This window comes from Rattus rattus, chromosome Y, assembly GCF_011064425.1.
Source record: "Rattus rattus isolate New Zealand chromosome Y, Rrattus_CSIRO_v1, whole genome shotgun sequence".
NCBI classification, from domain to species: Eukaryota; Metazoa; Chordata; class Mammalia; order Rodentia; family Muridae; genus Rattus; species Rattus rattus.
Window position 1 is genome coordinate 84,115 of NC_046173.1, and position 26,587 is coordinate 110,701.

General features: G+C 37.9%; 1 pseudogene; it reads left to right on the forward strand.

The window, feature by feature from the left end:
* Positions 1-14,936: 14,936 nt before the first annotated feature.
* On the forward strand, positions 14,937-16,110 carry LOC116889598 (annotated as a pseudogene).
* Positions 16,111-26,587: the final 10,477 nt, after the last annotated feature.

Consider the following 26,587-nt stretch of genomic DNA (forward strand, 5'->3'; position numbering starts at 1 on the left):
GCTGCACTGAAGACACCTGAGCGAAGGCAGGGAAAGGTGGAAGGAAAATAAAGTTTCTGAAAGCTGAAAAAAAAAAAAAAGCAGAAAATGCTTCTCAACTTTGAAGTTGATAGAAAAAGAGGGCAAATCTGTGACTCAGCATACAGATAGGACCCTTTAAAATGGTACAGTACAGAAAACTATGTTAGTCACTGAATGTTTAGTACTTGAACTGCTGGGACTGGGGAAGACCTTTAAACAAGAAAATGGAGAACCTATCTCAACCTGGCTTGTGAGGCTGTGGAGTATGGGAGCAGATGTGGAGACAGAAAAACTAGGTAATGTAACTTCCCATTCCTCCAAAAGGCTTCAAAACATAAGCTGACAGGAGGGAAATCACTTCCTCCCTGATCAGCCATTAGTAACACTTGGTTATTTGCATCTGAACTCCCCATAAATGTCTGGGTATGAAAAATAACAGAGGGAGATAGATGCTATTAAAGGCCTTAGGAACAAGTGAAGGCATATTTAAAGCCCAGATCACTAGGCCAGATAAAACCATGTTCAAATAGGAGTTAAAAAATGTTTATTGATTCAGCAGGATCCTCAAGGCTGGTATGGAACTTTAGTACTGTCATGGTTTGTATATGCTTGGCCCAGGAAGTGGCACTATTAGCAGGTGTGGTCTTGTTGGAGTCAATGTGTGACTGTGGGTGTGGGCTTAAGACCCTCATTCTAGCTACCTGGGAGCCAGTCTTCTCTTAGAGGTCTGCAGATGAAGATGTAGAACTCAGGTCCTCCTGCACCATGCCTACCTGGATGCTGTCATGTTCCACTTTGATGATAATGGACTGAACCTATCAATCTGTAAGCCAGCCCCAATTAAATGTTGTCCTTTATAAGAGTTGCCTTAAACCAGAAAAGGACTGAAGAGCTTGAAGGGCTCGAGACCCCATATGTACAACAATGCCAAGCAACCAGAGCTTCCAGGACTAAGCCACTACCTAAAGACTATACATGGACTGACCCTGGACTCTGACCTCATAGGTAGCAATGAATATCCTAGTAAGACACCAGTGGAAGGGGAAGCCCTGGGTCCTGCTAAGACTGAACCCCAGTGAACTAGACTGTCGGGGGAGGGTGGCAATGGGGGAGGATGGGGAGGGAACACACACAAAAAGAAGGGAGGGGAGGGGGCTAGGGGGATGTTTGCCGAAACCGAAGGAATAACAATCAAAATCTAAATAAGAAATACTCAAGTTAATAAAGATGAATAAAAAAAAAAAATAAGAGTTGCCTTACTCTTGGTGCTAGGAATGGAAATGATTTGTCAAGCTAGGAATTTCCCCAAGAACAGGTATATTGAATAAGGGAGCAACAGGTAAATGCCAGGCCTCTCTGACCCAAAGCCAGAAGGTTCAGTAGGGAAGAACAGGATCACATTCCCCTTTGGCCCTAGGTCTCTGAGTTGAAGTCAAGCCTACTTATTTCACCAGGTGTGGAGAAATATAGGGAAGCTCCATGGAAGAGTTCCAGAATTTTTAAAGTAATGGTACCTAGACAATGAATAAAAATTATGGAGAAGTAATTAATTATATGTCCCCAACCTTGACCTGTAGAGAAAACAATAGAAATAAATTTAGCCTTTCTAAGCTGTATTAGACCTCACTTATGTTTTACTTTATTATCTCCCTCCCTAGTTGTGAGATTCTGGTATCACTCTGTACTTTCAAAGTGCTTTACAAAGGTTATTTTTTATAATTCCACTATTCATTTTGAGATGGTGGCTCCAGATGTTGTCTTGCCTTGCAACCTGTAAGAGGTATTGTTATATAGTTGGCATGATGCTAACCTCTGAGTTAAAGATTTGAAAATCCACTGAAGAGATGTAAAAGTGTATCTAAATAAACAAGGATGGGAGATCTGCACAAGGTGCAAGAGACAGACACAATTGTAAAACTCTTGGCATTATTATAGTCTGACAATGCTGTTGAAAAAATTCCTACATTAATCTCTATCTGTAAAAATAAAGGAGACATTTGGGGTCCCTTGGGATGTTGGCATATTTTCACACCCCATCTTGCTCATGCAAGGATAACTCATCTTCTGGATAACTTGATGAAGAGTGTTCCATGATATTGGTACAGAAAACCTCAAAAGGCTTTTAAGCAGACTAACATCTTTATAGGACAGGGTAAACCATCTGTCTGCCATATGATCTCAATGTCTTTTCCTCCTAAAAGTCATTCAGAAATCAGATGACTACAGATAAAGGATATGGTATAAGCAATCTGAGCAAACTATTTCATTTTCATCCATGGAAAGGGACCAGAACCTTGGTGTTCAATACTAGAACAACAACTATTACTAGAATAAAGCATTGTAATAGGTGGAATTCATACTTTATTCTACCTCGGTGCCTGGAAAAACAGTTACATGAATAAAGGGCTGAATTGAAGGCCTCCTGGCCAAACTTTTTTTCTGATGTGATAGAGTTAAGTTCTATAAGGGTCAAATGCATACTTACAGCAATGAGATGAGGAATTTGCAAGCCCCATCACCAATAGGATCAGTGTATGTAAAGCCACTGAGCACTCAACAACAAATGAACCAGATATAGTACTGGAAAGGATATCACCAATCCCTATAGATGCCTGATCCACATATAGTATGAAGTAGGCACACCAACTAAGAATTGGTAGTAGAATACAAATGAGTACAAATATCATGAGACTATAAAGGAAAAAATAGAAAATGAGGTGAGTTAAGAACAAGATGACTAGTAATAAGTGATAAGAGTTGTACTGTGACAATTTATACAGACATTTTGGCTATACTTAGAGGCCTTACTTTATAGATGGTCCAGTGGAAAACACTGGTTGGTGCTGGATTGGCCACTATGGAGCAACAAATGTAGAAACAAATGTATAACAAAGAGTTCAACAGAAATCTAAATCCATTGTGGTTTTCCATATGGCAGCCTGCATCCATTAAGCCCTCACAGAAATCAGGAAACGAATACTTTTACTAAGGTACAGGCCATTTTCTCCCCTGAGGTATCCTTTAAAGCTACCCACTAGATTCACATAAAATCGGGAGAGCCAAAATATGTTGAAAGTAGCCAAGGCTGTTGTCATTCCTGTGAAATAAATTGATTTTTTGCATTCTGTCCAAAAATGAGGTCTGTTCCTAATTACAGTCTTAAAAAATAGATAGTACATGAACATAAATCAACCTCTCCCATGAGAGATTAGCAGGACTTCTCTTGCCTGTGAGTGGAAGATGCAAAAATGACGTACCCTGTTTGGATACTGCCACAGGTCTCATACAGGCATTTGTACGCAAGTAAGCCACAGGTGAAGCCATTTAGGGTCTTACCCAATAAAATGCTGTATGTGGATATCCACAAAGAATCAATACTGACAGTACCTTTGATTAACACTGATGTGAAGAACTGGGCTGGAAAATAACAAGGTATTTCTACCTACCTTCATAACCTTAATTTGAAAGGAAAAATATGTTGTTTAAACAACAGCTAAAAAACTTAAATCACTCTATACTCCAGTTTCACAGAGCCTGAATCGAGAGCAAGCCTGAGACTGCCTACACTGGCCTGGGCAGGCAGCCCATATCTGAGGTGATTCCTGCCCATTGCCACATGATGTTCCTGAGACCACTATTGAGATGATGACTCAAAACACACAAAGGTCCCAAGATACCACCACTAAGATGAACAAGAAAAATGGTAGAGAAATGGAAGAGAAAGGAACAGAAGAATGTATGCACAATGAACAGAGGCAGAAATGGATATTTTAGGGTTGTAAGCACAGTTGAGCAGGGTTTCCAGATGTGTCAACATCGAGGGCTTGAGAACAGGAAAGCTGGCTGTAGCACTGGATAAGCTAGCTGGGGGCAGTGCTGGAAAGTACAGGAGACCTGGCAGGCTGACCAACTCAGCTATCACTCAGGTCCAGATCCAGGCCTACAGTTGGCCCATGATCTACCCCATCAATGAAGTGCTAGAGCGTGAAAACTGACTGGTCCTACTCATTCAAAACTGCTGGATCTCCACGACACAGGGAAAACAGGATATGCTAAAGGAGTCCTGGTAAAGATACCTATTGATAGTGTAACAGAAGCCAAGAGGTCTTAAACCAGACCAATGACTCATTACAATGAGCATTATGCCAGCAAAGTAGTATGAACAAAAGGGTATATACTTTGTAACATACTGTAATACATTATAATTTCCACAGAGATTTTTATTTCTTTAGAGGAGCAGGTTGCAAAGGTAGAGGGCAGATATGAAGGGACAGACAGAAAAGTAGGACTGGGGAGCATGATGTGAAAATCACAAAGAACCAATAAAAGTTAAATATTTAAAAAAAGGTTTTAAAGAGGGATAACAACAAATTTAAATCCAAAAGACACTATACATGGATGTGAAAGAACCCTCCCATAGATCATAAAGTTAATGAATAAAAATTCCAATTTTTTTTTTTTTTTTTTGAGCTGGGGACCAAACCCAAGGCCTTGCGCTTGCTAGGCAAGTGCTCTACCACTGAGCTAAATCCCCAACCCCAAAAATCCCAATGTTAAAGGTGGGATATCTCCTTCATGATTGTTGCCAGAGTCCCCTGAGGCTTCCTACTAGTTGTATGCCAGAGCTAGATGATAAGACCCTATTGCTGAAGGTATCACATAATTTGACTGAAGAACATGGATAAGTTAAGCTGGAACTAAACTGGAAATGCCCATCCTGCCAACTAGTTTTCACTGAACCAGGGAGACTATTTAGGCTGCTGGTGAAGAATTGTCGCCAACATTGCTGCTCAGGGAGAGAACCTACATGTGAAAAGACTGACATGCTAGGCAAAGATGTGCATGTGTATACAATAATGGCTGTCTTTCAATTAAATTTAAGGCTTGTTCCAAAAAAGGGACCTCACATCTAAAGCATCAAAATCCTGTGGAGGTTGTTGATCCCAATATGTAGATGCATCTCTCTCTCTCTCTCTCTCTCTCTCTCTCTCTCTCTCTCTCTCTCTCTCTCTCTCTCTCTCTCAACTATATGGTCAGGAAATACCTTCAAACTTTTTTCTATATAGGTGTTCTTGCATCATTAGATGATTGTTGTTATCCTCAACAACTAATCACAGATAAAACTCTTGAGAACAAATGATTGTTATGGTTGCATGGTAGCCTAATCCTTCATCCGTAGGTGAACATGTATAGTCACCCCTCTGAGCCTCTGAGCTCATTCAAGAAGAAATCAAAAAAACTGTTAAGTCAGAGGAAACAGTGCAATATTATGTAAAAGTTTCTTCTAAGATTAAAACATCCCATCTCCCAGTGAAACTCCTTAAGACAACAATTCAACACAACAACTCAAAACAGCTTTAGAAAGTCCCCAAAATGGACCAGATTCATTAGGACCCTTCTTTCCAAGAATAAGTAAGAGAGTCAAACTTACACACAACAAGCTACAAAACACACATATGACATACAATCTCTCTGTCTGTCTCTCTCTTATACACACATGCATGCACTCACGCACACACACATGTGCATGCATGCACACAAGCACGCACTGAAAGAGTCACATAGAAAAGATATTTTCTAACCTGTTGAGTTGCCTGCAGGCTGTGCAATGTGCTACAGATCCCAAGTTTTTGAGCTGCACACACTTTTGGGTGGCTTACATGATTTATGATTTACAGATTTATGCTCCTGAAGGTTATAGCTCATCTTGGTTCATTAAGTTGGAATTTCTTAATAGTTGTACTTTGTTGAGGGCTGAGGTATATAGATACACAAGTAACATCCACATCTAGAGAATGTAAATAGAGTGAGATCCCTCCAGGACCAGGATCTTTATATGGAAGATGAATAGGATGATTTTTAAGAGCCCACTGTGGTGCATGACTCCAACAAACAGACCAGCATTTTCCAGTCACATAGGTGATATACATATAAAATCAGAGTTTATGATAACATCTACAAAGGAGTTCAAAATTCCAACACTGTAAAGGCAAGCAGACAAAAACCCCTCGCTTTAACCAAAAAGTTATTTGCAATTCATATCTGCTGGAAAGGAAAAATCAGTTTTCTGCAGTGTATTATCATTGGGTCTATCAACAACACTCCATGTTAGACCCTATGCCTTCCTTGAGTAGACAGAAAACACAAAACAGCCTCCATGGTTTTTGTACACAAATTTTGTCTTGTTACCTCTTTTTAAGTCACCAAGGACAGGGAGATTCAGGTGGCCATCATTCTCTGTTCATATTCCTGCTATAATTCCATATTTGCAAGGGAGTTCTATGGTAAGTGAGTCCCCTGGGTAGGAATGCAGAGATCATCATCCTGCTTTGGAGAAGCAAAGAGCTGGGATAAAATATTTTTCCTTCCTGTGTGGGAGGATGTGAAAACAGTATTTAAGAAAGAACACTATCCCCATCCTTCCTACATAAAGACTATCTCTTCTCCAGGCCAGATGTTTCAAACACCTCCTGACACCTCATGCTCCTAAGAACTGGGGAAAGGGAATTATCTTTCCACTGTAACAGTCTTTAGTATGAAAACTGAAGTGTCACTGCTCATATCAAGTCCTACTCAAATTCCAGCTGAGGTATGAGGTGGGCGTTATTGTAAATACTGAGTCAGCATCTCTGTTTAGGGATACATCGCATACAAAAACATTGAGACATGTGGGACACCCAATGTAATATCCACCCACTGGAGCTGAAGCTTGTTGAAAAAACAAACCCACTCACTGGTGGAAGGCGCTTCTAGAAAGACCTTCTGCAACTTTCTAGAAAGATCTCTCCTTCAATACCCCAAGGCAAAGCTAGGTTTTTGGGCCCTGATGTGTCTCCTCTCCACACATCTGCAGCATGTGATCTCAGATGGAATTAACACAGGAAAGGACCTGTATTAAAGAGATTTGGGAAGGAGTAGGTACCCATCTTGCCAGTGGTGGACAATTACATGACAATTACCTCAGAACAAAATGGTTTGTACTAATACTCCCATGGTTGGGCAATGTCCTTTGTACTGGCTGAGATGGAAGCCCTAAACTCTCTTTTTTGGGGAGTTAAAGAAATCATTTAATGCAATTCTTTATGCTTTTGGGAAATGACCAATGTGAAAGGGGTTGCCTTTATAAAATACATTTTATCTGTGTTCCTATTTTCCCAACAACTTGATGTTCAACTGGATGCAGAAAAGCTAAGGCCAAATATAATGGCCAGAAATTCATCAGTAAACGAGTGATAAGGAATGGACTACTGTTCAACAGTATCTAAGCAGGCTTTAGGGATCTCTGTTGTTGTGTACCAAGCAGTGGAAACAGGGTCCCATCATTGTGAGGAATGTGGGCAATTCAATGTATCCATTCCTGTTCAACCCCTTTATACTCCAAGTCCTTGGTCTGGTCAGAGACTCTGGCTGAAGAGAATTTAGCTCCAGGGCTTGGATATTACTATTGTGATTATCCACTCCACAAATAATCAACAGGAAGCTGATGACCTTTGCCAGTATTTATCTCAGTCAATTCCAGTTTACACGAGGAGCATCTTCATTAATTGTTTACAGTCCAAAACGCTCTACTCTTTATCCTGTAGAAAAATAGAGAATCAAGGTGAATGTTCACCATCTTTGCTTCCTAAATACTTCCCAGTTCTTTGTGGATGTTGCCCTGGCTCTGTGATTCTCAAAAAATTCCTACAGCACCTGGGTTCAGACATCTATACTCTGAGACAAGAGATATGCATCTACATATGAACACACTGGGACATGTGGAAGTGGCCCCCAGGTCCTTTAAAAGGTTTTATTTTTATGATGCCTTCTTTTTCCTAACTACCTCATATTCTCTCCCTGTATATCCAAGTATTTATTTAAACAGGTTCTCTAGGCCTGGATTAGTAGAAACTTCTAGAGAACAGGTGGGAGGATATCAAAGAGGATCACACAGAGGAGAACCATGCTGATTTGAGATGGAAAATTGTGTAGTTGAAGGCAAGAACCTGGGTGAACCATTCTGATCTAGGATTCTCAACAGGAATGAATGTATTTAATCCACCACAGAGTGGGGTGCAATTATCACCTCTATGGTATGTAAAGTCTACTAATACAACTTTCTCTCACATGTAAATGTTCTGGCCATGTCTCATTCTTCACTGAGGCCGAGATAAACACCATTTCAGAGTATACCTGTCTGCTCAGCTGGCACAGTCCTAATTCTCTCTCCATGAGTGGTCTTCCTTGGGTAGTAGTAAAGAGGATTGGGCCAAGTCATCCATGATTATCTGTGATTGGAAGGAGGGCCAGAAGATAAAATCCCATTCCCAGGAGTAATCACCCAGGCCCTAGAAGATAATGGATGGTCAGAGAAAGCCAACCTCAGCAATCCTGTTGGAGCCAGGGAATTTGTGTGCACACAGCCAGTTGAAGAAAGTGAATCTGATTCTTTGTATCCTGTGGAAAAGGATTATGGAATAACACAGGGTTTACCACATCCCCTACCGCAGGATACAAAGAGTCAGATTCAAGTACAATAGAGTGGATCGGACAGGCTAAGCATGGTTATGCCAACTGCATGCAAGACACTACCAGACTCACTTTCTTCAGTGAACCAGATCAGTCTGGTGATCGAAACTCTCACCTAGTCCCTGGGTTCTGGTCCTGTACCACTTCTCCAGGTGTCCTTAAGCTTCTGCCTGTGACCCTGAAGAGGTCACGACTTCTTTCAGAGAGTGAGTAGAACGAAGGAAATCCAAACACCAACATAACCCATTCCCCAATGTCATTTCTCCCTGAAACATACAGGTTGGCAAATTTTGGGAGTGCCATTGTAGTTTACTATTACTGATATACTTTTACTCATTGGTCAGATGACCAGATATGGGATCTACTGAATAGCTGTCCTTGTAAAGCATGCAGCTGTTGATGATGTCATTTGGTCATTAGGTCTGCTTCTACCAAGAAAAGAGAGATAAAATCCTCTCCCTAAGCAGGATTCATATAAACTAATGTATTACTCAGTTGGCAAAGTTAAGAATGAATCATCTCTCAAGTCATGCACAGAACTATAAGCAAAATGATTCCATTGGAAGTTAAGCTTTGAGGATTATAACGAAGTGAAGGAGTGCTGGTGAATGGTATATTATTTAATAAAATAGGAGCAGAATAGGCTTCTCTCACAGCTACAGAAAAAACAACAATACTTATGAAATAGAACGGAGAACTAATTCTGGCACTAAAGGAATATTTTTATTAAGTTATTTTGTTTCCACAGACATTCTTGCATGCCTGACACATTAACTGGGAGCTCAAAATCACAGTCTATGTATCAAGGAAACAAACTATAGACATAATCCACAAAGGAATAGTGAGGAGGTGTCTTAAGGTCAAGGAGGTAATGTTGCTTTGAGTTGGGTATAAGTTCAATAATTACTGCTTTTCCTTCACTTTACACCTTGAACCCATAAAAAAAGATTAGGATGGATGATCGTTCCCACGTACCCTTTTCTGTCAATCGGAAAAATGTTAATGGCTTAAAAGGGAAAGGACTTGCTTGTTTTCTTGATTGGAAAATTGAAATATATTCTGAATGAAATAAAAGAAATTGATAATAATCAATTTTAGTCTTTATGTATATTGCAGGGCAAGAGTGTTTGTAGACTTAACTGTTCAATCATTGATACAACCCATGGGTGTTCATTACTTACCATTTCAGTGATTTTTTTCAAAAAGATGGGCATATTTAGGTATTAAGATATTATCATTATCGTGTCATGAATATGTATATAGTTTGGGCATTTCCTGATGAAAAATTTTAATTCTTATTCTTCTTATATGGCTCATGCTAGTAAAGTTTCACATTGTTATTTTGAAGAGGTCAAGGCCATTTTGGAGGTACATGAAGGTACACAGCTTATAGAACAATAGATACAAATGTACATTTGACTCACAGATTTCATAGTATGGGACATAATATGAAACTAGTTGATAAAGCATATCCTGATGACATCTATGGTGACAGGGCTGTATGCTTTCTAATGCTACTTTACTACTGAGGATGGAAGGAGTGAAAAGAAAAAAAAAAGGATATTGGGCATGAAATGCTCTGCAATATATTCTGGCAACGCTGTCACCAAACTTTTAATGAAAGTCAACAATTGTCAAGTCTCTTGATGATGACTGGTAGTACTGTAAAGAATACCTGGCAAACATGGGCAGAAACAAGTATTCAAATTAAGTCACCTATAATAAAATTCACCCAAATGAGGAGTTTTAGAATCATTTCTCTTATGTCAACTTTCAGCACCAAATCTTAAGCCTCAGATTCTGTGAGTCGAAATCTATGCTGAGAACCATGAAAAAGTGAGTGAAATAAATAGCTGTGTGGAAATGCTGAGCAAGCATTACACTGAACATAGAAGAGGGGGTTTTATTTGTATATTTTTTTTGTAGCTCTGGCAAACATCATTAACAAAAGCAACTTATTTCATGTTACTAATCCACAGTCTTATATATGTAGGATTACAGTGCATGAGCTATAAGTAGAAACACTGGATGAACCCTACTTGCTTGTTCATCCACGGGCACATTCCTAGGTAGCTTTCTTACATAGCCTCGGCTGTTCTGTATCTATTTGAAAACAAGAAAACCCACTGATGTGGTCAACCACACATTCAAGACTCTAGGCCTTACTAAGTTGCCAGTTGAAGCAAACTAGAACAAGTCTTCTGTACCAAATCCTGTGGTGATATACTGTAGTTTATTTGTAACTTCAAAGGAACTCCTGCAACTTTGTAGCTGTTCATGTACTTCTGAGTCACTGGAAAGATATTTTCTGCAAATTGTGAAGCTTTCCTAATGGGGATGCCCAAAAGTGAAAATTTAACTACATTTATGTATTTTCCTTAAATGAGTGTATGCAGTGCTTACTTTTAGAGGACTGTAAACCTATACCCTGGTCTTCACCGAAGTTGGCCTGCTGGAGATCACTTGCTGCCCCGTAACCTCTATGGATTTCTACTGAAGCATACCACACACAAAGACTAGTTATGGGAGGTGACCCTGTGCCACAGCTCTGGGTACCTAGAGAGAGAGCTGGATTCTCAGAAGTGCAGACAATCCTGAGAAAACAGGTGAGACCTCCACATGCTCACATTTCTGGCTCAAAAGGAACCCACCTGGAGCAGTTAGGACACAGGAACCAAGGAGCAGTCTGGAACAGGATCCTTCCAGTTTCTGCCTGCACCCAGGGCTGACCCTGTGACACAACTCTCTGTACCCAAATCCCTTGGGAAGAAAGCAGGTCTTCAGGAGTTCTGATACATAGGCTTACAAGGTCAAGACACTGTCAGAGACAGCAAGACCAGGTAACTCCATTGATAGCAGATGACAAGAGGCAAGCACAGGAACCTAATTAACAGAAACCAAGGCTACTTGGCATCATCTCCCAGCACAGCAACTACTGGATATCTAAACATAATGGAAAAGCAAGATTTTGATTTAAAATCACAACTCATGATTATGACAGAGGTCTTCAAGAAGGACATAAATAACTCCCTTAAAGAAATACAGGACAACACATGCAAACAAGTAGAAGCCCTTAATGAGGAAACACAAAAATACACACAAGAGATAGAAGACAGAATCTCAGGAGCAGAAGACACCATAGAAAACAATGAGACAACAGTCAAAAAAAAAAATGCAAAAGCTCAGATTACCCAGATAAATCCACAGACCACATGAAGCTCAGTAAGGATGACCAACGTGTGTATGCTTCAATCCTTCTTAGAAGGGGGAACAAAAATATCCATAGGATGGACATGGAGGCAAAATTTGGAGCAGAGAATGAATGAAGCCATTCAGAGCCCACCCCACATGTGCCCCATATACATACAACCACCAAACCCAGACAGTATTCTGATGATAAGAAATGCATGCTGACAGGAACCTGATATAGCTGTCTCCTGAGAGGCTCTGCCAGAGCCTGACAAATACAGAGGGGAATGCTAGCAGCAAATCACTGAACTGAGAATGGGCCCCATTGGAGCACTTAGAGAAAGGATTGAAGGAATTGAAGGGGATTGCAACCCCATAAGAACAATATCAACCAACCAGAGCTCCCAGGGACTAAAAACCATAACTGAAAGACTATACATGAACAGACTCAGGGATGTATATGCACATGTAGCAGAGGATGGCCTTATTGGGTACCAATAGGAGGAGAAGTCCTTGGCCAAGGCTCAATGCTCTGGTGTTGGGGAATATCAGGGAGGGGAGGCAGGAACGGGTGTGTGGGTTGTGTGTGGGTTCTCATAGAAGAAGGGGGAGGGGATACGGGATAGCAGGTGTTCTCTCAGATAATAAGAATCAGAATTCCTTCTCATGCAAGGCAACCCTTGAGGTCATTGTGAAAGTCTAGTTTCAAAGATGCCTCAGTCACTCAATACACTTCATGCATGAACTCATTTATTTTCACCATCTCAAAATATTAAGTGATTAAAATGAAAAGATGTGACATCCTTCTCTAGGATATTGCTGGATGAGTTTACCTCTTCTTCCTCTTCAGATGTATTTCATAATGCTCCAGATCTAGCCATGGTGGCATATCTAAAGTAAAGTAAACCCTAAAAATCTCACCTAGCACAAAAATTAACTATAAATGGATCCATGACCTAAACACTGAAACCTAAAATACTAAAATGGCTAGAAGAAAATACAGGCAGAACTACATGATATAGACTTCCTAAATTGAACTTCATTTGTCCAGGAATTAAGGCAAACAAATGAAAATGAGTCTTCATGAAATTACAAAACTTCTGCACAAGTAGAGAAATAATAAATAAGGTGAAGAAACCTACAAAGGCTTAACATCCAAATATATAGGGATTAAAAAAGTGAATAACCCATTAAAGAAATGGGTCTAGAACCTTACTGGAGAATTCTGGAAAGAAAAAAAATATTTAAGAATATCTAGAGGGATGGGGAGATGGTACAAAGGTTAAGAGCAGTGGCTGCTCTTCCAGAGGCCCTGAATTCAATTCCTAGCAACCATCTATGAGATCTGGTGCTCTCTGCTGCCCTGCGGGCATACATGCAGACAGAACACTGTATACATAATAAAATGAATCTTAAAGAAAAAGGAATGAAACTTAAAAAAAAAAAAACCCACAAACTCAAAAACGTTTATCGTATCAATGAGGAAAACGCAAATTAAGGCAACTTTGATATTTCCTATTACCCCAGTCAAAATGTTAAAGACCATTGAAAAAACTGACAACAAATTTTGGTAAAATGGAGTGAGTAGGGCTGGAGAGATGGCTTAGCAGGTAAGAGTGCTGACTGCTCTTTCAGAGGTCCTGGGTTCAATACCCAACTACCCATGGTGGCTCACAGCCCTACTCACTCCATCTGCTGCCCTCTTCTGGTGTGTCTGAAATCAATTACCATGTACTCACAAAGACCATTTAACAAAAATTCTTTTTTTTTTTCTTTTTTTTCGGAGCTGGGGACCGAACCCAGGGCCTTGTGCTTGCAAGGCAAGCACTCTACCACTGAGCTAAATCCCCAACCCCAACAAAAATTCTTAATACAGGGCATGAGGAGCCCTCTTCTAAGGTTATGGCTAGAGCCCAAGCATATAATCTATTTTAGTTGCTCTTACTGTACCTCAAGAGGTGGAAGCTAAGTTCTTTTTGGTGAAGACACCATGGTGAAATTAACTTAATGTCTCCTTAATGTTCAGGGAACCACAGTGCCACACAAGTTTACAAATTAGGGAAGCAACCAACATATTTACCAATGTACAAAATGTATGAATCACATATCCTCAAGGTACATATCTTGGCAGTAACCTAGAGCTCTGTAATTGGATTTAACACTCATTCAACAAAAGGGAAATTATGCCTGGTACTGGAAATGTAATGCAATGAAGTCATGGTTGTTACTAAACCAGCATAGCTAGAAATATTTGTTTTCATATCCACTGATAATTATGGTCTTCAGCCTACATCAAGAAAAACCAGGTGACATGTTGGGGTAAGAGGAAGAAGAATCTGACAGGCCTATTTAAAGAGGGACAAGATTTCCAATGAAGAAATACTACCAACTGCTTATAGATACCTTACTCCCAATCACCTATATAAAAACTCACATAACCAAAAGCAAGATCTCACCAGAAATCAGTATACTCATAGACATGTCAACTGAAAAAAAAAAGTGGATTAAGATTTGAAAAGTAATAGCAATAATGTTGACTGAAGAGTTCAATGAAGTTGTGAATAAATGGCAGAATAATGACAGTGAATACAAAGGGTAAATGGAAAAAAATAATCAAACTTAGGACTGAAATAATCAAAATAAAGAGAAAAAACAAATAAATAAATTAGAAATGAAAGCAAGGAAATTAAAAAAATCATAAGGATATACTTTAAAATTCTGTACTCTACTGAACTGAAGAACTAAAAGTGCAAGTTGGTTGATATAGCCTACCAAAGTTAAATCAAGACCAAGGAAGGAATTTAAAGAGATTCATAATCCTTTAGAAGCAGTAACTAAAAACTTTCCAACCAAAAAAGCTGAGAGCCTGAAGGATTCAGTATAAAATTCTACTAGGCCCTCCCCGCGCCGGGGCGGGGGCAGCCCTCTCCCAGGCGGCGGTGGGGGACAAGTCGCTATTGCCTTTTAAGCGGCAGGGGCCACCGCCTCCTGCGGAGGTGGAGTCGGTTACCGAACTGGCAACCGACCCTACGCCCGCCCGCCGAGGCCTCGCGCTCCTCGCCATTTTCCAGCCGCGCTCGGACGCCAGTCGCGGCGGCGGGGAGAGGCGCAGCCGGGAGAGCGCGGCCCGGGCGGACCCCGCGGGCGGTAGCGGCCGTGAGAGCGGCTCCCGGCCCCGGCCCCCTTTCCTCATCCCTACCGCCGGAGATAAGGGGAAGATGTCCCTGTCAGGGCTCAAGGCCGCGCTTAAGTTCCTGGCGTCCATCTTCGACAAGAACCATGAGCTATTCCGCATCGTCAGCTGGAAGCTGGACGAGCTGCACTGCCAGTTCCTGGTGCCGCCGCCGCCACCTGCAACATCATGGAGTCTTACCCTTCTTCTTCACCAATATGGTTTGTGGGCACTGATGACCCAAATCTGACATCAGTCCTGGAGCGCTTAGAAGATACTAAGAACCACAGTTCGCTTCGTCAGCAATTGAAGTGGTTGATATGTGACCTCTGCAGATTATATAACCTTCCTAAGCACCTGGATGTTGAGATGCTAGATCAACCACTACCCACGGGTCAGAATGGGACAACGGAGGAAGTAACTTCAGAAGAGAAGGAAGAGGAGAAGATGGCTGGAGATACAGAAGACTTGGATCACTACGAGATGAAGGAAGAAGAGCCTACTAATGGGAAAAAGTCAGAGGACGAAGGGATTGAAAAAGAAAATTTGGCAATATTGGAGAAAATCAGGAAGACTCAAAGGCAAGACCATTTTAAATGGTGCGGTATCTGGGTCAGTACAAGCATCAGATAGACTCATGAAGGAACTCAGGGACGTCTACAGATCACAGAGCTACAAGGCAGGGATCTATTCATTGAAGTTAATAAATGACAGCTTCTATGACTGGCACGTCAAACTACACAAGGTTGACTCTGATAGTCCTTTGCACAGTGATCTTCAGATCTTAAAAGAAAAATTTATTATTCTTAAAAGAAGAATATATTTTGCTTCTCTTTTAAGGATAATTTCCCATTTGATCCCCCGTTTGTTTGAGTGGTGTTACCTGTTCTCTCAGGAGGGTACACGTATTGGGCGGAGGAGCACTGTGTATGGAACTTCTCACAAAACAGGGCTGGAGCAGTGTCTACTCAATAGAATCTGTCATCATGCAGATCAATGCCACCTTAGTGAAAGGCAAAGGTCGGGTGCAATTTGGAGCAAATAAGAATCAGTATAATCTAGCACGAGCCCAACAATCCTATAATACATGAGAAAAACGGCTGGGACACACCTCCAAAGGAAGATGGCTAACTACATTGGCATATGTCTGGACCAATGTTGCTTTAAAGAAAATCGTTCCAACGTACAAACATAAGCTTTGAGTGCCCGTATAACAGCAGTACCGAAGACATTAGCTAATAGATCACTTAGTGGATAGTCTGTCAACTGACATCCAGTTACAGTCTTTTCATTTTGCTCACTTTAGGTATCTGGGCCTTTACTGTATTTTTCCTGATAAGTACACACACTAGCCACTCCCTACCACCTCTTTCTTGAAAAGTCAAATCTTTTAAGCAAGGAAGTCAGCATCGTTTACTGCAGCTGTGATTTTACAATGCCTTTCTATATTGAGCCTCTGAGGTGAAGATTTGCAAAATCACTGTTCGTTTAGAGCCAATAAAAGTTTAACTGATAGTCAATACTGGTTTAAATTTTAGGTCTTCTAAACCATAGCTTTTTCAGGTCTGAAGTCACTTTATTGCCAAAATTATGACAGGAAGCCTCTTCATTAACTTGTTACATTTTCCATGGTTGTGTGAAGGTTTGAACTAGTCTGAAAGTCCGATTGTATCATGTTAGGTACAGCAAAGCCAGGCAGCCACTTGTGACCATAATTCTCACTGGGGCAGCAGGGTCTTGTTGAACTGAACCTGCTTCCTATTGGTTCAACATTTCTTGTGAGGAAGAGCCACAGTGTAGAACCTGCAGTTGTAAAGTATGAGGTCATTTACCTTTCCATTTATTAGCGGGGTGTTGCAATTGATGATAAGCTAATAAACGTATGGAATGGTTGGGACAAAGACAGACTCTTGGAGCAAAATTACCTAAATTGGAGATCCTTAAATTTTTGCTATAGTCATGCAGTGACTTTTACATCAAAAGACTAGTAGGAATTCAGCCTATGTTAATTCTTTTATAAAATGTGACAGGAATCAACATACTTTGCATTTTATTGCCTTACCTGAATCAGTCCTCTTTGGTTGGCAATAGATTTCTTTTTTCTAATAATCCCATGTTTGATTTAAATCTAGCTATTTAAGCACTTTTAAAAAAGAAACCAGAAGCACATTTTCCTCATAAAACCAATACAGAGTTCAATGGTATTTCCTATATATTTGATTTGGGATTTTTTTTTTTAAACTTTGTAAACCACATCTAGGAGACGTGGCAGTTGTGCATTTTATGTGTGGTTTTAGTTTCCCTTGATTCTGTTGGTTAAGAGGGAAATAAAGATATCTGATATTCTCGGTGACTTGGTTATCTTAAATAAATGATTACCGGTGACTCAGATGACAAGTGACAAGGCAGAATTCTTCAACACATTATGAAGCTCCTTATGCCTAAGGCAAAATCTTGAATACATTATTGAATTCTAATTTCCTACTAGCTAGCAGACTGACAGCTGCACATTTGGCATGCTTGGTTTTTTTTTTTTTTTTATTTTTCATTGCAGATTTATTTGGCAATGTACAATAAATTTTGTAGACCTGCATCAAGTTTATGAATAAAAAATTATACTAGGCCCTCAAAGAAAATTTAATGCAAACACTCCTCAAATTACCCTAGAAAATATAGACTAATCTGTTTTCTGAAGCCATATTACCCTCATAAGCAGACCTGGCAAACACACACAAACACACCCGCACACACAAAGACACACACATACACATGCACACATACACAGACACACACATAGACACACACACATACAAAATTAGAGGCCACTATTCTTTATGAACATAGATTATAATTCATAATAAAATACAGACTGAATATAGAAACGGTTGTGCTACTACTTAAAATTTTATGTAAATTTGTGCAGACACTTCTGTCTTGAATTTCTGTATAAAGAAATATTTCTCTATAAAACATATACAGCACACAGAGTATGCTATATAGTCTACATATTTTTTATATATTCCATCATACATTCTTGTTTAAAAACAGTCAACTGTACCAATTCTCATAGCAAGAAAATCAGAATTTGATGTCATCTTAGTTATACCAAACATACTTTTCTGTGATGTGTTTAAGAAAATGTTTCAAGGGGCTATAAGATGGCTTACAGGTTAAGAGCACTGACTGTTTTTCCAAAGGTCTTGAGTTCAATCCCCAACAACTACATGGTAGTTTATATCCATCTGTAATGAGATCTGTACCCTTTTCTGGAGTACAGGCATACATGCAGGAAGAATATTGTATAAAGAAAAAATTTTTTGTGTATTTTTAATAATGGATGTACACTTGTACAGGACTGCTTGTAGAGGTCAGAGGTCAACCCTGGTATTCTGCAGGAGCTATCACCTTGTTTGCCAAACGGCCAGATTAGCTATCAAGCAAAGCCCAGAAAATCAGTTCAATGGTTTAAGCAAGAAAAATCTTATTTTCAAACAAACTACAAATCAGCCAATAGAATATAATGATTATTGTATAGAAAAATTTTTGTTATTTGTTCTGATTTGCATTACTTAATTTATTGTTGTCTTAAATTTTTCAAAATTTAAATTTAACTTAGTGGATTTATTTAGACATCAAAAATAAGTTTCTTCTGGACTGATGTTAAAAGTGTGTACCACCACACCTGGTTTTTAATGTAAGTATCAGGGAACTTATTCTCCTATAAATATATATTTAAAGTAAATTTCCAATACAAATTTAAAGTTTTTCTTAGCTTACTGGAGTAAAAAAGTTTCAAGTATATCCTTATAATTTTCTGAATTTCCTTGGTGTCTGCTGTAGTCTCTCTCTTTTTATCTCTAAGTGTTATGTTTCATATAATTGCAGTCAATAAAAACTAACTCCTTTTTGAATTCTAAATAAATCCATTAAGCTAAATTTATGCTGATCTTGAAATGACCTAACTTTGAAGAATTTAAGATAACAATAAGATTAAGTAATGCAAATCAGAGCAAATAAGAAAAAATTTTGTATATAATACAAAAATCTTTATTTTCTCTTGACTGATTTGCAATTTGTTTAAAAATAAGGATTTTTCTTGCTACAGCCTTTGAACTGGATTTAAGAAAATGAAAGAATTTAGCTACTTAAAACACACAGTATCATTTAATATTTTATACTGTTTACATTTGTATAATGTTGAGTGTAACATTAATTTTGGCAACAAAGTATTAACTCAGGATAGCTCACTGGGTCAGTTTCTCCTGCAATGAACACAGGGTCCGGGGACCAATCTTAATCAAATTGGCAGGATTTCCAAGGCAAATTAGCACATCTAAATCATTTCATCACCGCTTAGTTATCCTTTAACGAAAAATTATAACAATTTCTTTCATATAATTAGTCACTAACCATGAGTACTTGCGTTGTTTAATAATATATATATATATTTATGACTCTTCTATTTCTATGATGACATATTTCAAACTATATAGGAAACATCATAATTCAATCAAGCTAGCTTGCCACCAAGAAATAAAAATTTGTAATTTGACTTCACTTAGAATGCTTCATCAATTCTTCAATAAAATTCCTAGAAAAACACTTTGGAAAGTACGAGAATGTAAGGCAAATACTTCAAAAATCAGAAGAAAATAGGAATGTTTTTTGTTAAACTGTAAAACTAAGCTTGTAAGTAAAAAAGTAAATTTTTAAATATGAAATAAAGTCTTCATAGACCTTGTTAAGATTTACTAATAACAAATTTTAATGCCTTTGTCTCCCAAAACACATAAGCAGGAACACATGGAATTTTAAAATTATCTAACTTTTAAAAAAGTATATTAATACTCTAAAATAGAGGTTATCATTCCAATTAACTTTTCCATTAAAGCAAAATTCTAAATGATAAGCATTTGTCAAATCTATATGTATCTTATAAAAAACTTAATTTAACTTTTTTTTTCTGCCCTTAAAAAATATTTCTGACAGCAACTACTTACTAGTTGTCATTGTATAAGATGCAACCTAATCAGACTAAAAGATACTTATGGTCTTTAAAAATAAGCATACATATTTTGTAAGCAGATACCTTAAAAAACTATCAGACATAAAAAAGTTGAAAAATTTGGATTTCCTTGTAGCGTGAAATATTGAGATTTCTACATATAATACATGTGTTTACAGACACATAAAATACATATATTCATTATCTTTTAAAAAGAACAAAGAGTGGATCTATATAGTCTTCAAAACTCAAACATTGAAAAATCCTTTAAACACTCAACAATTTTAATAAAAGTTTATGTACAATGCTAAGTAGCTCTATTTACACATAGAAAATTTAATTGTGGCATTTAAAATTACACAACTTCTTAATATTTAATGGCAAGGGAATCTAGGAAAAATAACATTCAATCCACAAGTATTTTCAAGCAATATACATATATAAATAGTTTAAGTTTGTGTCAATATTAAAAACAAATAAAAAACCACAAATATGAAATTATTTATATGCAACCTATAATCTTTTTACCTTGGTTGTTAATGTTTTGTGACTTCAAAACAATAGTGACAGAGCATTATAAACATTTTCATATTATTTTGGTTTTAGATAAAAATTGGCAAAAAAAATGTTTTTTAATTTGTTAGTTGTCTTGAAAAGAAGTAGCCAAGTAAGATGCTATTTGATTCTGAAGAAAAAATTTGAAAGGGTAACTTACAAGCATAAAGAAATCAATCCTTCAGCCCAGAAATGCAGACATATAAAGGGTTGTTTTCAAGCCATTAGTCTTTGTGAAAATTGCATTTCTGTGAGTTATATACAAATCATGTGGTATTACTATTAATTTTTAATTATGAAATACATTTGGGTCAACTTTGTAAATCTTGAAATAGAAGTAATGCTTTCTGCTTAGTCTCCTGATTTTCTACTCTTGAAAGGTTGCATAGACATAGCTTTGAGATAGCAATCTCATATGAAATAACATTAAGATGAGTAGTATATTTCACGAAGAGTCTCAGTATTTTTGGAACAATGTTAAGATGCAGAAGATAATGAAGGAGCCTACAAATAAAAGAGAATTATATTATTGTTTTGTAACATAAGCCTAATAACACTAATAACACTAACAGCCTGTTTATGCTTCAGTTGGAAAGAAAATCTTAATAGTCAGCTAAATGAGAATTCACACTGAATCCTATTCCCAAGATTCCACTACCAAAATCTGCATTATTTTTCTGTAGTTTACTACTTAATCAAAAACTTTTGAAGTATTATTTAGTTAATTATTTAACATTCTAAGTGTACAATGAGAAATTTAATAAACATTCTATCATCTGGTTATTGGCATGATTATATAGAGAGATAATCAGTGTCTTTATTCTGTTATTTTAAATACTCCATGTTGTTCTTTAATTTCCTCAAGCAAGATGGCTTTCAACAACAAAAATCTAAAAATAAATTTCCAATGTAGAAATAAAGCTCCTAAAATAAAACCTACAATTCATATTGTATTTCTAAAGACATAACTTCTTGAAGTAGGAGTAAATGCTATCTCAAACTATATTTTACTGAAATTAAAAACTGCAATTTTGCATATGGTATATAGACATACATTTAGGCAAAATACCCAAACACAATATAAAACCAAAGAAATCTTAAAAAAAAAAAAAAAAACCCAAAAAATAAAAAACCCCAAACACACACACAAACCTGTGCAATTTATCAAACACTGTATGTTGAAAAGAACTTCACATTTACTCTGATCCATAAGCCATTTCCATGAAGTTAATAGCAATAGGAAATATTACATTTTAAATAAATACAATTAGATTAAAAATACTACTTTCATGTGGATAATTACCAGAGAAAAATGAATTAACTCTATCAACTAGGCTCAACAACATGCATAATATTGTAAAAAGCAGATTTTTAAAATTTAACTGTGACAACATTCTCATTTTTAAAAAGTATACATATGCATTTATATACTTAGAATGTCAAGTTAATAAAGTACAATGTTACCTATTGGACCAAAGGAGATTATTGGTATTCAAAATTCAAACTGCCCTTTTAAACCCAGTTAAATATATAGTGACATTTTAAATCACTTACTAATGTAAACTGGTCATAGACTTGAATCAGATCCTCCATTTTGTACTGTTCTAGCACCACAAAATTTTCCAGATTCCCACTTGTTTTTCGTGCACAGTTCTGACAATGTACTATGTATGTCTTTTGAGAATTGCTTTCATTTGTGACAAAAAGCAAATTAAAAACTTCCACCTATTTTGACACAAGAGAAAGGGACAGACAGTTCGAATTTAAACATATAGCTAGAGGAAAATACAAAGAAAAAAATCATTAAATACAATGAGATATCAATAAAAATAGAAATAGTCTTCTCCAAAAAAACATTCAGATAAAGATAATTAACTAATTTGTCTAAATAAGAGCTTATGTTGACTTCACAAGAATTAGTTAATTTAATTTATATTACCTAAAACATCTCTGTATAATCAGATACAACTTATTATTTTCCTTTTATTTTCTAGTATGAGTCCTAATAACTTATTACTTCATTGTTTGTTTTCATCTTGGCTAATAACGCTTTATCAGAAAAAAAACCAGAACAATTAAATAATATATTTCAATGAATAATTTTTGATCTTTGACATGATAAGAACATTTTAGAAACAGTGAAAAGTTATATTTTGGTTGTGAGCCTAGCCTTTAACGGCTGAGCCATCTCTCCAGCCCCAGTGAAAAGTTATAGAAGTTCAGATACCATAAAAAATAAGATTATAAAGATTATGTACTAATACTAGGAAAGATATAGATTCACTTTCTAATGTATAGAAAACCTTTAATGTTTTTGATCCCAAAACAAGCTGCTCTATTGTAAGGTAAGAATAGCACTCTATTTTTTCTTTTTTCTCTGGAACTGAGGAATGAACCCAAGGCCTTGTGCTTGCTAAGTAAGCACTCTACCACTGAGCTAAATCGCCATCAACAGCACTCTTCATCTTAGTTTTTTCATAATATATTTGATTATATTTTCCCATTTTTAGATGCTCCCAACTTCCCCAATCCATAAAACTGCATGTGTTTGCTAATCTTTGTCCCCTTCTCAAAAAACAAATCAAAAGCAAAAAAACCCACACAGCTAAACAAAAAAGCAAAATTGAAATAAAAAACTAATAAAACCCAAACTGTGCCTTTAATTTCTTACTCAAAAGAAATTACTTTTTATTTTACAGACAGCTTATTTATATTTTCTGTAATTTCCAATCAGCTAATAACAATATTCTAGTATCCTGAGTTTTTTAAAAAAAATTGAATCATGTATAACTTGTCATCGAGCTTTATCTGATCATATTACCTTACTGACTTTAGTTGTCATAAAATTCATTTTTAAAAAATGTATACGTGTCTGTATGTACACATGCAGGCTGGTCAAAGGACAACTCTTGTCCCCCCTTAGCAAATATGTCTGAAGGTAATTCCAACAACTTGCAAATTAATGACATGTCTGTGTATACTCTCTCTGATTACCAAACACTTCACTTATTTCAGTACCTTGAGTTTATTTTAGATATATCTGCTAATGTTGATAAGAATTTGAAGTCTAACTTCAGCTAGAGATGTATCTCAGAAGTATGCCACCTGGCATATATAAGCCCATTCTTTCATAAACATTCTTCCTCTACGTCAAACAAGACACTATTTTCTCTCACTGAAATTACCTGTACCCCTTCTTCATTCTTTGAATGTTCCCAAAGACAAAAACATTATATAATAATCCACTTTGGCTGGCGAAACTAAACCCTCAAAGAAAGTTGAATGTTCCAAGACCTGTGTACCCTTCTATCTCAAGTAGAAAAACCATTTCTCCTAAGTATTGAAGAAATGGTTTATTCTGCCTAGTTTCACATTCAATCATATATTAGGGCCATAGTGGGTTGTAATTTGTCTTCTAATTAAATGAAAGCTTAAGAAAAATTGAATTCCCAAATTTACTCATGCTGTATCTGTAAATGCTATTTCACTTGTGCCACATTTCCAGCCATGTGTTGCTGTTGTTTCTAAAACCTTTCATATGAGTTCAAGTGTGGAATTACTCATCTTTCTTCCTATTGGGATAAAAAATTCTAGAATCCTTACCAACCATAAAAAGTACTGTAAAGGGCTGTCATGGTTTGTATATGCTTGGTCCAGGGAGTGGCACTATTAGGACAAGTGGTCTTGTTGGAGTGGGTGTGTTATTGTGGGTGTGGGCTTTAAGACCCTCATCCTAGCTGCCTGGGAGCCAGTCTTCCACTAGTTGCCTTCAGATGAAGATGTAGAACTCTCAGCTCCTCCTGCATCATGCCTGTCTGGATGCTGCCACGTTCCCATTGTGATGATAATGAATTGAACCTCTGAACCTGTAAGTCAGCCCCAAATGAATGCTGTCCTTTATAAGACTTGAATTGGTCATGGTGTCTGTTCATAGTAGTAAAACCCTAAGACAAGGGCTTAATGACTATCTGTCTAGACTAGCAGTACACTAAATCTATTCTGCTACCATCTGTGTTTTCAGTGTGTACTGATATCTTGAAATTCTGAGATAATTGTCATTTGGCAAGAAGTTATTGCATGTATGCCTATTTAGGAGATAATTCTAGGCCAGCATATACTGCAATATTTAGTTTTTAGATAAAAATTTAAAATTATAATATGTAGAGGGCCGCAATAACATTCGCCACCATTAGATGGCGCTGGCTTCCACTGCGCCCCACGTGGAAGGCCAGGATAGCCTCCGCCATTACAAGATGGCGCTAGCCTTCGCCGCGTCAGCCGACTCCCTTTCAGGAAGTTAACTGTGTGTGCGCATGTGCAAGAGTGCCCATCGTGCCAGGTCTTTGCCCACTCAGGCGTGCCTTATGAGATCATGGGTAAGCAACCAATCAGGTGTGGATGCTTGCTAGGAGGTATATAAATTGCACCATGTTGGCCAACAGGCTTCTCATTAAGATTAAAATAAAAGTTTGGTCACAGCAAGGATTTCTATGTCCCCGTGTGTTTTTTGCTGGCGAGAGGTCACGCGTGGGACAATAATATATGACTTGTAAAATGCATGGTATAAAGATATAAATAAATTTAAGTTGTAGCCTAATCGTGAAATATGTTCCCCAACAGTGCTGCCTTGTCTAGCTTCATTAAGAGAGGATGCACCTAACCCACAGAGACTTCATGTACCAGGGAGGAGGGATAGAGGTTTGTAACACTGCCCCTCTCCCATCCTCTCAGAGAAGGGTGGTTGGGTGGAGGGACTCTGCTAAAGTGGGGGGTGAACAAGGAGAGGGGATGTAATCAAATCTGTTTAGAATGTAAGTAAATAAGTAATTAAATAAGACTGGGCATTTACAAACAAGAGAAACTGACCCTGATATGCTATTATATCCCCCAAATCCCATTAGATATAAGGTGGAGACAAAAAGTTCTAGGGTTCAAAACCTCTGTAGGCGACATGAGATCATATTTCAAAATCTAGATAAACCAACTCTACCGAATCCAGACCAACTACCATAAGAAAGGGTACTTACCTCACAGATGCTACAGTAAGGAGCTGGTTCATCATTTATCCTTCCGTGCCACAAAACCTCTTTCCCTGCTGCAACAAGAGCTTCTCTCAAAGTTTGACACTGCTTTAGAATCTTGAGGAGACAATATCTACAGTGAGGGAATTTTAAAGAGAAATTAAACACTAAATATTAAGAATTCTAGTTTCCCTTGCCTCCTGCACCACGTCCAACCTCTAAATCTAGCCTAGCCAAACACTCAGGGCTCAGCCCCATCTGTTTAAGTCTGCCTGATGCTACTAAATTTGCATTCTTTCAAATTCTCAATTCTATCCTAGTCTTACATCCAGAGTCCAAGGCCTGGGGAGCTTTGGTATTTAACCTGGAACCATCTCTAACCCCAAGACCTGAGGCTACAACATATCTTTTTAGTGCTCAGTGCTCTGCCCCCTCTACTAGTATTTGAAAAAGTACAAGCAATTAACACACATTTCAATAAGGACTTTGAAGGATTAGAAAACAATACCTGCATCTTTCAGTTGGGATAAGGACTGAGGGACCTAGAGGGCAGAAGGACTCTACAAAAGGGCAAATAAGGTCAACTAACCTGGACCCTGGGGAACCCCAGAGACCAAACCACTAACCAAAAGAGCAAGCACAGGCTAATCTAGTTCCCTGCACATATGCATCAGATATGCAGCCTGGTCTTTCTGTGTGTCCCAACAATGAAACCCAGGTCTGTTCCTGACTCTGTAGATCCTGTTCCACTCAAGCTGTGCTGCCCTGTCAGGCTTCAGTGGGACAGAATATGTTTAGTTCTGCAGTGACTTTATGCACCAGGGTTGGATGGTACCCAGGGGGTGTTTCCACCTCCTCAGAGGAGAAGGCAAGAGGAAAGGGCCATGTGAGGGATAGGGGTGGGGGAATGGGAGCAGAAAAGTGCCTGTTTGGGATGCAGAGTAAATAATTAAACTACTGGGGGAAAAAGTAAATTACAAAAAGAACTTCTGGAGTTATGGAGCCCAGGTCTCAAACCACACTAAGGAAAACAAAGGTTGAAAGAAAGATTATAAGAGCCAGAGAACAGAAAGCTTGCCAAGAGACTGTTTCCTAATAAGTCCAAGCTACATTTTA